This window comes from Bufo bufo, chromosome 3 (genome assembly GCF_905171765.1).
Source record: "Bufo bufo chromosome 3, aBufBuf1.1, whole genome shotgun sequence".
In the NCBI taxonomy this organism is placed as follows: Eukaryota; Metazoa; Chordata; class Amphibia; order Anura; family Bufonidae; genus Bufo; species Bufo bufo.
In genome coordinates, this window is record NC_053391.1 from 604,148,970 (window position 1) to 604,164,047 (window position 15,078).

General features: G+C 42.2%; 1 protein-coding gene and 1 long non-coding RNA gene across 3 annotated transcripts in view; both read left to right on the forward strand.

Moving 5' to 3' along the window:
- Nucleotides 1-15,078, forward strand: part of LOC120996194 (keratin, type II cytoskeletal 6A-like) — a 326,905-nt gene that overhangs the window by 9,469 nt on the left and 302,358 nt on the right. The gene's annotated exons all lie outside the window — the stretch shown is intronic.
- On the forward strand, nucleotides 1,657-14,848 carry LOC120996203. The gene is made up of 3 exons (XR_005777738.1): nucleotides 1,657-1,760; nucleotides 7,147-7,158; nucleotides 14,836-14,848. It is a non-coding gene; the product is annotated as an uncharacterized LOC120996203 (long non-coding RNA).

The following is a 15,078-nucleotide window of genomic DNA, read 5'->3' on the forward strand; positions in this document are numbered from 1 at the left end:
ACCGACTGTAGTCTGTCCCCATGGTCTGAGCCCCTGGTAACCAGTGGAGTAGCTAGAAATGACTGGGCCCCACAGCAAATTTTTAAACGGGCAGGCAGGCGTCATACAGTGGCATCTGATTCTTTAACATACATGTGTTTTTGCTGGACTATGACGTACACGATACAAAAATGCAGTACTCCACGTTCTTGTATCCTGCACAATCCGGTAAAAAAAATGGATACTTTTTTTTTTTTGCTATGAAACTCTATGGTGAACGGATGTCACTGTCATGGCATCAGTATGAGCAGGGCCGGATTAACGTAGGGGCGGAGGGAGCTGCAGCTCCAGGCCCCTGCATGAAAATAGGCCCAGCAGCCCGCATAGGCCAACCGGAGCTAGGCCCGCATAGGCCGCCTCGCTGAGGTTGCCTGGTGGCCGCCCCGCGGCCCTTTAGTAGGACCGAACCGTGCCGACTGTCAGATGATGACAGGGCCAGCGCGCAAGGAGAAATCTCCCAGGCCGGCCCTTTACAGAACTCACCAGGACAGTGACAGCTGACAGATCAGGTCAGGTGACAGGTCAGCTGTGCACGCCGCGCTGGGTCGTCACGTCAGACTCCTCCCCTGGGGCCTAGGCCATGCCGTAAAGTGAAAGACCGTGATGGCTGCTGCGCGCGGGAAGTTCAAAATTCTTCCTGCGTGGAGTCAGGGGGGCTGCCAGCGGTGAGTCGCATTCAGCAGCCTTCAGTGTACTGCCCAGAAAACAACTCATAGGCGGTAAGTAAATCAGCATTGGCTCACCTCACCTATTATACTGTATACTGTATAATTTATACATGTCATTCAGGAGCATGGAAAAGCTGGGTGATGATTTTTTTCACCTAGCTTTTCCTTGCTCCTGAATTGCATATCTGCTTATAGGCATATATATCTTTATAATAGCTGAGCCTGATCTATTATAAACAGATATGCCATGGTGTCATATTTAAAAGAAGAAAAACTACCACAAGAGGACACAGTTTTAAATTAGAGGGGCAAAGGTTTAAAAGTAATATAAGGAAGTATTACTTTACTGAGAGAGTAGTGGATGCATGGAATAGCCTTCCTGCAGAAGTGGTAGCTGCAAATACAGTGAAGGGGTTTAAGCATGCATGGGATAGGCATAAGGCCATCCTTCATATAAGATAGGGCCGGGGGCTATCCATAGTATTCAGTATATTGGGCAGACTAGATGGGCCAAATGGTTCTTATCTGCCGACACATTCTATGTTTCTATGTCATAAACTCCATTGTAACCAATTTATCAACCTACTTCCAATAAATACAACACTCAGAATAGTATTAATCATTTTTATTTTATTTTATTTATTTTATTTGTTGGATAAAATTGGCCATGGTGTTACTTACGTGACTTAAATAAATATTTAAACAGAATTAAATTGGATAAACCAGTTCAATAAATATTAAATCCACCTAGTCCACTCAAAAAGTGACTATTACTCCATATAAATAATTAAATCCACCTAGTCCACTCAAAGAGTGACTATTACCCCAAAGCTAACACCGTGACAGAAATTTACAAGGGGAATGGGGGGGGGGGGTTTCTTCGCTTGCTGCTCACCAACTGAAAATTAACTGTGCGATCCTTTCTTTTATAGGTACTCACGTGCGAACAGTTGAACCATTCTCCAATCAAGAAGAAGATATTCCTTCAAGTCCAGATCGCACGAGGCATCCGTTACCAGCAAATACCCAGATCGCAATAGCATCTGTTATCAGGTAAGAATATAATTATCATTAATTGCACATGCATTTAAAGGTGTCATGACACCATGTCACCCCTAATTGCATGCACAATCAGGTTTGTCCATGGTGTCATAAACTCCATTGTAACCAATTTATCAACCTACTTCCAATAAATACAACACTCAGAATAGTATTAATCATTTTTATTTTATTTTCTTTCTTTTATTTGTTGGATAAAATTGGCCATGGTGTTACTTACGTGACTTAAATAAATATTTAAACAGAATTAAATTGGATAAACCAGTTCAATAAATATTAAATCCACCTAGTCCACTCAAAAAGTGACTATTACTCCATATAAATAATTAAATCCACCTAGTCCACTCAAAGAGTGACTATTACCCCACACCGGCAAATAGCGAAGCTAGATGGCTAATTAACACCGCAGCCTTTCTCCACCAAATTTTGCAATCCAACATTGAAAATGTCTAATCCTAAATCAGATAATGAATTATTTTCTATATTATATAATCCTGCTGTGAACGCTTCTAATTCAATATGTCTATAAGACAACTTATTATGTGACCCCATAAACTTTCCAATATTCCTATTGATTCGTATTCTTATTTTTTCCATAAAAGATAGTTGAGATGAATTCCAATCCCAATTGGGTATAATTTCTGAGAATGCTATTTGTGAGTATGGTAATAATATTTGAATTTTACAAAATGTTTCCTGTATATCCTTTAATAATACATGAGTGCTTATTCTGCCCAAGTCATCAGTACCTATATGAAAAATAATCAAATCGGGCATAGGCCAAGTTAAAGAAAAAGAACAACATAAAGAATAAATTTCCTGAATTCTAATACCATAAATGCCTCTCCAAAACACAACCACTTTATTACCAAAACCTAAATTATCCAATTTAAAACGCATCGTTGAACGATCACGTGCCAAAGAAATAAGCTGGTTTCCTATGATCCATACGATCTTTAAATCTGAAAAATATTAAAATAATAATTCAGGTCTAATATATAGTTGGTATCTATTGGATTTCCACCTTCCAATACGTTTTATTATGTTATCCTTCAGTCCTAAAGAATGAGCATAAGTGGCTGCCCCTACACAAAATGAATGAGCAGATATTTTTTCTTGCTCTAATTGTAAATGAGTCTTACATTTTGATAAGACAAAATTAAATTGAAATTTCGTTAATGGGGATTTGTCGACATGAATTAATAATGGACCAGGAATTACCCCTCTAGTTTGTAACCAATCCTCCTGACTGGGCATAATTCTGGAAAAGGGTATTTATTTAAAATGCACCAATCACCTTTACCCAACTGATCCGTTTTAGATTTTTTAATAAATATTTTTATTTTATATTCATATAGGCATATATCCTTGAGGAGCAGCGGAGCATTTGAAATTCTATTTGCTGCCGTTATCTCACTGATTCGGAAAGCTCCGAAAAAAGTCAGCAAGAATACAGCTTTAAATAGAACATTCTCATAAGGAGAAGAACTAATTTTTGGTAAGTATAATATAAATTTTTTTTAATTTTTTAAAGATAAAGGTTTTGTTCTAACTGTAGTACTTTTTACACATTTTACTCCTTTTATGATCTGTTTTGCTAAAAAAATTATTTGAAAAAGGAAGAATATTAAGAACTTTTTGAAAGAACGAAATTCCATAAATCATTTTTTTAATATAATCCCCTTTTTTATCTTCCTTAAATAATTTTTGAATAAATAATAACAAATGCATATAATCATTATCAGTTTCTTCAAAATTATTGACCGAGCAAAATTGCCGCCAATTAGCCCATGTAGCTGAATATGCAGCCCATGTAGTGTTTGCTACCGAATTTTTTAGGAGCTTGTTTATAAATTCGCCATCAAGTCCCATAGTTGTGTTGGACACACTAATCCTTCTTTGTCCGCATCTGGATTGAGGTCCCTGAATAGTGTCATGTTCTGTCGGGACAAAGCGTCGGCAATAGTATTATTCCTACCTTCAATGTATCTAGCTTTAAGCCATATATTATTTTGTAAACACGTTAAAACGATTAATCTAAGTAAACCTATAACAAAAGTAGAATGTGCGGATAGACAATTTATAGCGAATACTACACCTTTGTTATCCGAAAATAATAATATTTGTCTGTTTTTAAAATGTTCACTCCAAATAGATAAAGCAATCCAAACTGACAAGCTCTAAAAAATTTATATTTTTAATGAATGGCTTTTCATGCCATTCTTTTGGCCAACTACTGGCAGACCAATGTGTACCATAACAGGCTCCATAACCTACTGACATAGCTGTGTCAGTAAATAAATGGAGAGAATCCGAGTCCACGAATTCCTCTTGCCAAATCGTTCGTCCATTAAAATTTTCAAGAAAGCTTATCCACATGCGAATATCCTCTTTCAATTGATAGGATAATCGTATGTGATCGTATGGGTTTTTAACTCCAGCCGTGGCAGCGTATAGTCTTTTAGAAAATATTCTGCCCATAGGAATAACTCTGGAAATAAAATTCAAAGAACCTAATACTGATTTTAATCGCTTGAGTGTAATTTTCTTAGCTGAAAACAAATTAATAAGCTGAACCCTTGTGGCGAATAATTTTTCCTCTGGAATTTTAAATTCAATTTTTTCTGAATCAACAAAAATTCCAAGGAATTTAATATTTGTTGTTGGCAATACAGTTTTTTCTTTAGCTAAAGGAATTTTAAAATATTCTGCTATTCCACAGAAAGTATTCAGCAGATTAATGCATTCTTCTGTTCCTTCCTTGCCTATGAATAAAAAAATCATCCAGATAATGAATTGTATATCCAGAGTTATAATGCTTTTCTACCATCCATTGTAAGAAGGTAGAAAAGGCTTCAAAGTAATTACAAGAAAGAGAGAACCCCATTGGGAGAGCTTTATCAAAATAAAATTTACCGTCGAAATGGAAACCTAGTGAATTGTAACCATCTGGATTGATAGGTAATAGTCTAAATGCTGACTTAATATCTGTTTTAGCCAGCAGAGCATTTCTGCCTGCCTTACGAACAGAGATAAAGCCATATCAAAAGATGCATAATGCACTGTAGACCATTCCTTATCAATCGTGTCATTCAAAGATCCATCCTTGGGGAAAGACAGATTATGAATTAGACGAAAATAATTATTTTCTTTTTTCGGGACCAAACCAAGTGGAGAAATTCTAAAATTCTGAAAAGGGGGAAAAGAAAAAGGACCAGCAATTCTATTATCTGAAACTTCTTTATCAATTTTTTCTTGAACAATGAATTTATTTAAATTAACGGATTTAGCATTTTTTACAACAGTACAACCTGGACCTAAAAAAGTTGGTACATAAAAACCTTTAGAAAAACCATGAATTAGAAGATGGGCCTTCTGTTTGTCTGGGTAACATAGTAACATAGTAACATAGTACATAAGGCCGAAAAAAGACATTTGTCCATCCAGTTCGGCCTGTCATCCTACAAGTTGATCCAGAGGAAGGCAAAAAAACCCTGTGAGGTAGAAGCCAATTTTCCTCACTTTAGGGGAATAAAAAATTCCTTCCCGACTCCAATCAGGCAATCAGAATAACTCCCTGGATCAACGACCCCTCTCTAGTAGCTATAGCCTGTAATATTATTACACTCCAGAAATACATCCAGGCCCCTCTTGAATTCCTTTAATGTACTCACCATCACCACCTCCTCAGGCAGAGAGTTCCATAGTCTCACTGCTCTTACCGTAAAGAATCCTTTTCTATGTTTGTGTACAAACCTTCTTTCCTCCAAACGCAGAGGATTTCCCCTCGTCACAGTCACAGTCCTGGGGATAAATAGATGATGGGAGAGATCTCTGTACTGCCCCCTGATATATTTATACATAGTAATTAGATCTCCCCTCAGTCGTCTTTTTTCTAACGTGAATAACCCTAATTTTGATAATCTTTCAGGGTACTGTAGTTGCCCCATTCCAGTTATTACTTTAGTTGCCCTCCTCTGGACCCTCTCCAGCTCTGCTATGTCTGCCTTGTTCACAGGAGCCCAGAACTGTACACAGTACTCCATGTGTGGTCTGACCAGTGATTTGTAAAGTAGTAGGAATATGTTCTCATCACGGGCATCTATGCCCCTTTTGATGCAACCCATTATCTTATTGGCCTTGGCAGCAGCTGCCTGACACTGTTTTTTGCAGCTTAGTTTGCTGTTTATTAAAAATCCTAGATCCTTTTCCATGTCAGTGTTACCGAGTGTTTTACCATTTAGTATGTATGGGTGACTTGCATTATTCCTTCCCATGTGCATAACTTTACATTTGTCAGTGTTAAACCTCATCTGCCACTTATCTGCCCAAGCCTCCAATCTATCCAGATCCCTCTGTAGTAGTATACTATCCTCTTCAGTGTTAATTACTTTACACAGTTTAGTGTCATCTGCGAAAAATGATATTTTACTATGCAAGCCTTCTACAAGATCATTAATAAATATATTGAAGAGAATAGGGCCCAATACTGACCCCTGAGGTACTCCACTAGTGACAGTGACCCAATCTGAGTATGTACCGTTAATATGGGTAATGTTTTAAATAATGTAACAGCTTTGGCAGTATTAAAGGAGTCACTTGCTCTATTTGTGTCTTTGTTACTACCCTGCGATCCATGTTTTTTGAAACACTTGGATGCGGAATGATTTCCTGAACAAAAGCTGCATTCGTGTTTATATTTGCAATTATTTTGCCATCGACATACAGATTCGTTAAACGCGAAACACAATCCTTTTTTATTTTGTTGGTTACGAAAAACAAAATTCCTTTGTGGTAACATTAAATTGAGCCATAAGCCCACGTCTTTCGTCCCCCAACCTAAATTAGGGTATTCTGCTAATTTTTGCCTATAGGATTCGTCATAATTTATTCATGCAGTGCCTCCAAAATTTCTGAAAGCCTCCAAAATACTATCCAAGTAATAAAATAAATCGCAGCAATGTAAAGGCTGTTTTTCCCCTAATACTGCTGGGTAAATACAGAATGCTTGTACCCAATTTAAAAAAGATTTTTGGATATTGCGTTTTCTATCTTCTCCACTCTTGGCATTCTCTTGATGAGCTTCAAGAGGTAGTCCCCTGAAATGTTTTTCACTTCACAGGTGTGCCCTGTCAGGTTTAATAAGTGGGATTTCTTGCCTTATAAATGGGGTTGGGACCATCAGTTGCGTTGAGGAGAAGTCAGGTGGATACACAGCTGATAGTCCTACTGAATAGACTGTTAGAATTTGTATTATGGCAAGAAAAAAGCAGTTAAGTAAAGAAAAACGAGTGGCCATCATTACTTTAAGAAATGAAGGTCAGTCAGTCAGCCGAAAAATTGGGAAAACTTTGAAAGTAAGGGCTATTTGACCATGAAGGAGAGTGATGGGGTGCTGCGCCAGATAACCTGGCCTCCACAGTCATCGGACCTGAACCCAATCGAGATGGTTTGGGGTGAGCTGGACCGCAGAGTGAAGGCGAAAGGGCCAACAAGTGCTAAGCATCTCTGGGAACTCCTTCAAGACTGTTGGAAGACCATTTCAGGGGACTACCTCTTGAAGCTCAACAAGAGAATGCCAAGAGTGTGCAAAGCAGTAATCAAAGCAAAAGGTGGCTACTTTGAAGAACCTAGAATATGACATATTTTCAGTTGTTTCACATTTGTTTGTTATGTATATAATTCCACATGTGTTAATTCATAGTTTTGATGCCTTCATAGTCATGAAAATAAAGAAAACTCTTTGAATGAGAAGGTGTGTCCAAACTTTTGGTCTGTACTGTATATAATTCCACATATGTTAATTCATAGTTTTGATGCCTTCATAGTCATAAAAAAAAAAAAAAACTCTTTGAATGAGAAGGTGTGTCCAAACTTTTGGTCTGTACTGTATGTGCATTTGTCACAGTGAAATACAAGCTTTAAATACTGCAATTATATTCTGGGTTTAAAAAAAAACACCCATTTTTTGCAAGATAATACATTTGGGGTCCTTTGCTGAATTTGTGACAGTCAAATACAAACTTTAAATACTGCAGTTATATTCTGGGTTTAAAAAAAACACCCTTTTTTTGCAAGACCCTACATCTGGGGCCTTTGCTGCATTTGTCACAGTGAAATACAAGCTTTAAATACTGCAATTATATTCTGGGTTTAAAAAAACACCAATTTTTTGCAAGACCCTACATCTGGGGCCTTTGCTGCATTTGTCACAGTCCAATACAAGCGTTAGATACTGCTGTTATATTCTTCTTTTAAAAAAACACCCATTTTGGGCAAGATAATTAATTTGCGGCCTTTGCTGCATTTCTGACAGTCCAATACAAGTGTTATATACCGCTGTTATATTCTGGTACTAAAAAAAACACCCATTTTGGGAAAGATAATACATTTGCGGCCTTTGTTGCATTTGTGACAGTCAAATACAAACTTTAAATACTGCAGTTATATTCTGGGTTTAAAAAAACACAAATTTTTTGCAAGACCCTACATCTGGGGCCTTTGCTGCATTTGTCGTAGTCCAATACAAGCGTTAGATACTGCTGTTATATTCTTACATAGAAACATAGAAACATAGAATGTGTCGGCAGATAAGAACCATTTGGCCCATCTAGTCTGCCCAATATATCTGAATCCTATTAATAGTCCCTGGCCCTATCTTATATGAAGGATGGCCTTATGCCTATCCCATGCATGATTAAACCCCTTCACTGTATTTGCAGCTACCACTTCTGCAGGAAGGCAATTCCATGCATCCACTACTCTCTCAGTAAAGTAATACTTCCTTATATTACTTTTAAACCTTTGCCCCTCTAATTTAAAACTGTGTCCTCTTGTGGTAGTTTTTCTTCTTTTAAATATGCTCTCCTCCTTTACCGAGTTGATTCCCTTTATGTATTTAAAAGTTTCTATCATATCCACTCTATCTCTTCTTTCTTCCAAGCTATACATGTTAAGGTCCTTTAACCTTTCCTGGTAAGTTTTATCCTGCAATCCATGTACTAGTTTAGTAGCTCTTCTCTGAACTCTCTCTAGAGTATCTATATCCTTCTGGAGATATGGCCTCCAGTACTGCGCACAATACTCCAAGTGAGGTCTCACCAGTGTTCTGTACAGCGGCATAAGCACTTCACTCTTTCTACTGCTTATACCTCTTTTAAAAAAACACCCATTTTGGGCAAGATAATTAATTTGCGGCCTTTGCTGCATTTCTGACAGTCCAATACAAGTGTTATATACCGCTGTTATATTCTGGTATTAAAAAAAACACCCATTTTGGGAAAGATAATACATTTGCGGCCTTTGTTGCATTTGTGACAGTCAAATACAAACTTTAAATACTGCAGTTATATTCTGGGTTTAAAAAAACACCAATTTTTTGCAAGACCCTACATCTGGGGCCTTTGCTGCATTTGTCACAGTCCAATACAAGCGTTAGATACTGCTGTTATATTCTTTTAAAAAAACCACCCATTTTGGGCAAGATAATTAATTTGCGGCCTTTGCTGCATTTCTGACAGTCCAATACAAGTGTTATATACCGCTGTTATATTCTGGTATAAAAAAAAACACCCATTTTGGGAAAGATATTTTATTTGCGGCCTTTGCTGCATTTGTGACAGTCAAATACAAACTTTAAATACTGCAGTTATATTCTGGGTTTTAAAAAACACACATTTTTTGCAAGACCCTACATCTGGTGCCTTTGCTGCATTTGTCACAGTCAAATACTGGGTTTGAAAAAACAAAAATTTTTTGAAAGACCCTACACCTGAGGCCTTTGCTGCATTTGTCACAGTCAAAAACTAGTTTTAGAAACTGCTGTTATATTCTTGTTATTTTAAAAAAACACAGATTTTGGGCAAGCTAATAAATTTGCGGCCTGTGCTGAATTTCTGACAGTCCAATACAAGCGTTAGATACCGCTGTTATATTCTGGTATTAAAAAAACACCCATTTTGGGAAAGATAATACATTTGGGGCCTTTGCTGCATTTGTGACAGTCAAATGCAAACTTGAAATACTGCATTTATATTCTGGGTTTAAAAAAACACAAACTTTTTGCAAGACCCTACATCTGGGGCCTTTGCTGCATTTCTGACAGTCCAATACAAGCGGTACATACTGCTGTTATATTCTAGTATAAAAAAAACACCCATTTTAGACAACAGGGCCGTTTCTAGGTGAAATGGGGCCCTGGGGCGAAAAACAATAAGGCCCCCCCCCCCCCCTCATGACACTTGATGACTTTTACATTGTAAGTCTGGACGGATCCGTTTGCCTCCGCAAGCAGCGTTCGGGTGTACGCTTGCTGAGCGGAGTGGAGGCTGAACGCTGCCAGACTGATGTATTCTGAGCGGATCCGCATACACTCAGAATGCATTGGGGCAGTACGGATGCGTTCGGGGCAGCTTGTGAGAGCCTTTAAACGGAGCTCACAAGCGGAGCCCCGAACGCTAGTGTGAAGGTAGCCTAAAATACCTCTATATAGTGCCCCAGTAAATGCCCCCATAGTGCTCTTCTCCCCCTCCCTCCTAGTGCCCCCCATAATGTACCAGTATAAAATGCCCCATATATAGTGCCCCAGTAGATGCCCTCAGTGTCCCCCATAATTTATAAGTATAAAATACCCTTTCTCAGTGCCCCTGTAGATGACCCCATAGTACTCCTCTCCCACCTTCCCCATAGTACCCACTATAATGTGTCCCAGTATAAAATGCCCCTATACAGAGCCCCCATATAAAATAACCATTCTTTGTGGCCTCAGTAGATGCCCCTATAGTGCCCACCAATAATGTGCCAGTAAGAAGTGCCCCCAATGTGCCAGTAATAGGTGCCCCCATAGATGTCCCCCAATAATGTGCCAGTAGCCAGAGCCCCCCATAATGTGCCAGTAGCATGGATATTTATGTTCTAAAATACTACTGTTTTATTCTGTAGTTTCACCTTTCCTGTCAATCTACACAGTGGCGTAGCTAGAAATGACGGGGCCCCACAGCAATTTTTTGAATAGTCCCCTCCTCCCCCAGTAATTTTTTAGCGACCCCTTCCTTTCATGCTGCCCCCATTCCTGTGGCTAGTAAATATCGCTCTCTCAGACCAGGGCCGGCAGCTGTTCCATCCGTTTTATACACTGTCTATACTGTCACTGTATATCATTTCATTGTGTAATACTGTTGAGGGGGCCCTGACCAAATCCTTTAGTCCTTCTCCTCCTGGATGGACCCCTTATGGGTCAGGGCCCCAAAGCAGCCGCTTCCCCTGCTTCCCTTCTAGTTACGCCCCTGAATCTACAGCTGCTGCTGTTAGGGCGAGATTAGGCAGTGATTTACTTACTGAAGTGATCGATATACAGCTGTGTATCATACAACCTCTGCTATTCAATTGCTCACTGTTTTAAGGCTGCCCAGAGCGTTTTTCAGTCACTTTTTTCTGGGGTGATCGGCGGCCATTTTGTGTCTTGTGGTGCGCCAGCACAAGCTGCCACCAAGTCCATTTTTAACCATCAATAGTGTGTTGTTGTTTTTTTGCTATATCCTACATCAGGGGCTTGGCTGTGCTTGCTAATTTATTGAGGGGTAAAATACAATTGCCAAAATAGCAGTACCCTAAATCTGGTGTTTCAGCTGTGGCTAGCCAATTGTAATACTGTCTGCTGTCTGCCGAAGCACAGTTTTTGTTCTGGGTTGAATACAATTCCCAACTTAGCAATTCCCTAAATAATTGTTTTCTGCTGTATCAGGCCAAGTTTAAATCTATCCATAAAAGGGTATATTAGATTGAAGGTGCGGAAAGGGTCATCCTCAATAACTTCACACGATACCGTGCATTTCCAAGTCTAATTCTGTCCGTAAAAGGGATACCTGTCATCCAGGGCCTAAATACTAGGCCTACAATTTATATTCATCTAAATCTGTCGTTACTGCTGTGCCTGTATTAGTGTAATACGGTACCTAAATAGATAGCCAGATAGTGTTAGGTGCCTGTAAAAAGAGGCCTGAATTTGAATTCAATACATTGGGCCAAATAATTTTTTTATTATTGTGGTGAACGGTAAAAATGAGGAAAACATCTAGTAAGGGACGCGGACGCGGACATGGTCGTGGTGGTGTTAGTGGACCCTCTGGTGCTGGGAGAGGACGTGGCCGTTCTGCCACAGCCACACATCCTAGTGAACCAACTACCTGTGGTCCCAGTAGCAGCCAGAAATTACAGCGATATTTGGTGGGGCCCAATGCCGTTCTAAGGATGGTAAGGCCTGAGCAGGTACAGGCATTAGTCAATTGGGTGGCCGACAGTGGATCCAGCACGTTCACATTATCTCCCACCCAGTCTTCTGCAGAAAGCGCACAGATGGCGCCTGAAAACCAAGCCCATCAGTCTGTCACATCACCCCCATGCATATCAGGGAAACTGTCTGAGCCTCAAGTTATGCATCAGTCTCTTATGCTGTTTGAAGACTCTGCTGGCAGGGTTTCAAAAGGGCATCCACCTAGCCCTTCCCCAGCGGTTGAAGACATAGAATGCACTGACGCACAACCACTTATGTTTCCTGATGATGAGGACATGGGAATACCACCTCAGCACGTCTCTGATGATGACGAAACACAGGTGCCAACTGTTGCGTCTTTCTGCAGTATGCAGACTGAACAGGAGATCAGGGAGGAAGACTGGGTGGAAGACGATGCAGGGGACGATGAGGTCCTAAACCCCACATGGAATGAAGGTCGTGCAACTGACTTTCAGAATTTGGAGGAAGATGCAGTGGTGAGACCGAGCCAACAGCGTAGCAAAAGAGGGAGCAGTGGGCAAAAGCAGAACACCCGCCGCCAAGAGAGTCCGTCTGCTACTGGCCATCTGGGACCGAGCACCCCAAAGGCAGCTTCAAGGAGTTCCCTGGCGTGGCAGTTCTTCAAACAATGTGCTGACGACAAGACCCGAGTGGTTTGCACGCTGTGCCATCAGAGCCTGAAGCGAGGCATTAACGTTCTGAACCTTAGCACAACCTGCATGACCAGGCACCTGCATGCAAAGCATGAACTGCAGTGGAGTAAACACCTTAAAAACAAGTAACTCACTCAGGCTCCCCCTGCTACCTCTTCTGCTGCTGCCGCCTCGGCCCCTTCCTCCTCCTCTGGAGGAACGTTGGCACCTGCCGCCCAGCAAACAGTGGATGTACCACCAACATCACCACCTCCGTCACCAAGCATCTCAACCATGTCACACGGCAGCGTTCAGCTCTCCATCTCACAAACATTTGAGAGAAAACGTAAATTCCCACCTAGCCACCCTCGATCCCTGGCCCTGAATGCCAGCATTTCTAAACTACTGGCCTATGAAATGCTGTCATTCAGGCTGGTGGACACAGACAGCTTCAAACAGCTCATGTCGCTTGCTGTCCCACAGTATGTTGTTCCCAGCTGCCACTACTTCTCCAAGAGAGCCGTGCCTTCCCTGCACAACCAAGTATCCGATAAAATCAAGTGTGCACTGCGCAACCCCATCTGTGGCAAGGTCCACCTAACCACAGATACGTGGACCAGTAAGCACGGCCAGGGACGCTATATCTCCCTAACTGCACACTGGGTAAATGTAGTGGCGGCTGGGCCCCAGGCGGAGAGCTGTTTGGCGAACGTCCTTCCGCCGCCACGGATCGCAGGGCAACATTCTTTGCTTCCTGTTGCCTCCTACTCGGCTTCCTCCTCTTCTTCTTCCACCTGCTCATCCAGTCAGCCACACACCTTCACCACCAACTTCAGCACAGCCCGGGGTAAACGTCAGCAGGCCATTCTGAAACTCATATGTTTGGGGGACAGGCCTCACACCGCACAGGAGTTGTGGCGGGGTATAGAACAACAGACCGATGAGTGGTTGCTGCCGGTGAGCCTCAAGACCGGCCTGGTGGTGTGCGATAATGGGCGAAATCTCGTTGCAGCTCTGGGACTAGCCGGTTTTACGCACATCCCTTGCCTGGCGCATGTGCTGAATTTGGTGGTGCATAAGTTCATTCACAACTACCCCGACATGTCAGAGCTGCTGCATAAAGTGCGGGCCGTCTGTGCGCGCTTCCAGCGTTCACATCCTGACGCTGCTCGCCTGTCTGCGCTACAGCGTAACTTCGGCCTTCCCGCTCATCGCCTCATATGCGACGTGCCCACCAGGTGGAACTCCACCTTGCACATGCTGGACAGACTGTGCGAGCAGCAGCAGGCCATAGTGGAGTTTCAGCTGCAGCACGCACGGGTCAGTCGCACTGCGGAACAGCACCACATCACCACCAATGACTGGGCCTCCATGCGAGACCTGTGTGCCCTGTTGCGCTGTTTCGAGTACTCCACCAACATGGCCAGTTGCGATGACGCCGTTATCAGCGTTACAATATCACTTTTATGTCTCCTTGAGAAAACACTTAGGGCGATGATGGAAGAGGAGGTGGCCCAGGAGGAGGAGGGGGAGGAAGAGGGGTCATTTTTAGCACTTTCAGGCCAGTCTCTTAGAAGTGACTCAGAGGGAGTTTTTTTGCAACAGCAGAGGCCAGGTGCAAATGTGGCCAGACAGGGCCCACTACTGGAGGACGAGGAGGACGAGGATGAGGAGGAGGTGGAGGAGGATGAGGGTGAAGCATGTTCACAGCGGGGTGGCACCCAAAGCAGCTCGGGCCCATCACTGGTGCGTGGCTGGGGGGAAACACAGGACGATGACGATACGCCTCCCACAGAGGACAGCTTGTCCTTACCTCTGGGCGGCCTGGCACACATGAGCGACTACATGCTGCAGTGCCTGCGCAACGACAGCAGAGTTGCCCACATTTTAACGTGTGCGGACTACTGGGTTGCCACCCTGCTGGATCCCCGGTACAAAGACAATGTGGCCACCTTACTTCCTGCACTGGAGCGTGATAGGAAGATGCGCGAGTACAAGCGCACGTTGGTAGACGTGCTACTGAGAGCATTCCCAAATGTCACAGGGGAACAAGTGGAAGCCCAAGGCGAAGGAAGAGGAGGAGCAAGAGGTCGCCAACGCAGCTGTGCCACGGCCAGCTCCTCTGAGGGCAGGGTTAGCATGGCAGAGATGTGGAAAAGTTTTGTCACCACGCCACAGCTAACTGCACCACCACCTGATACGGAACGTGTTAGCAGGAGGCAACATTTCACTAACATGGTGGAACAGTACGTGTGCACACCCCTCCACGTACTGACTGATGGTTCGGCCCCATTCAACTTCTGGGTCTCCAAATTGTCGACGTGGCCAGAGCTAGCCTTTTATGCCTTGGAGGTGCTGGCCAGCCCGGCGGCCAGCGTTTTGTCTGAAC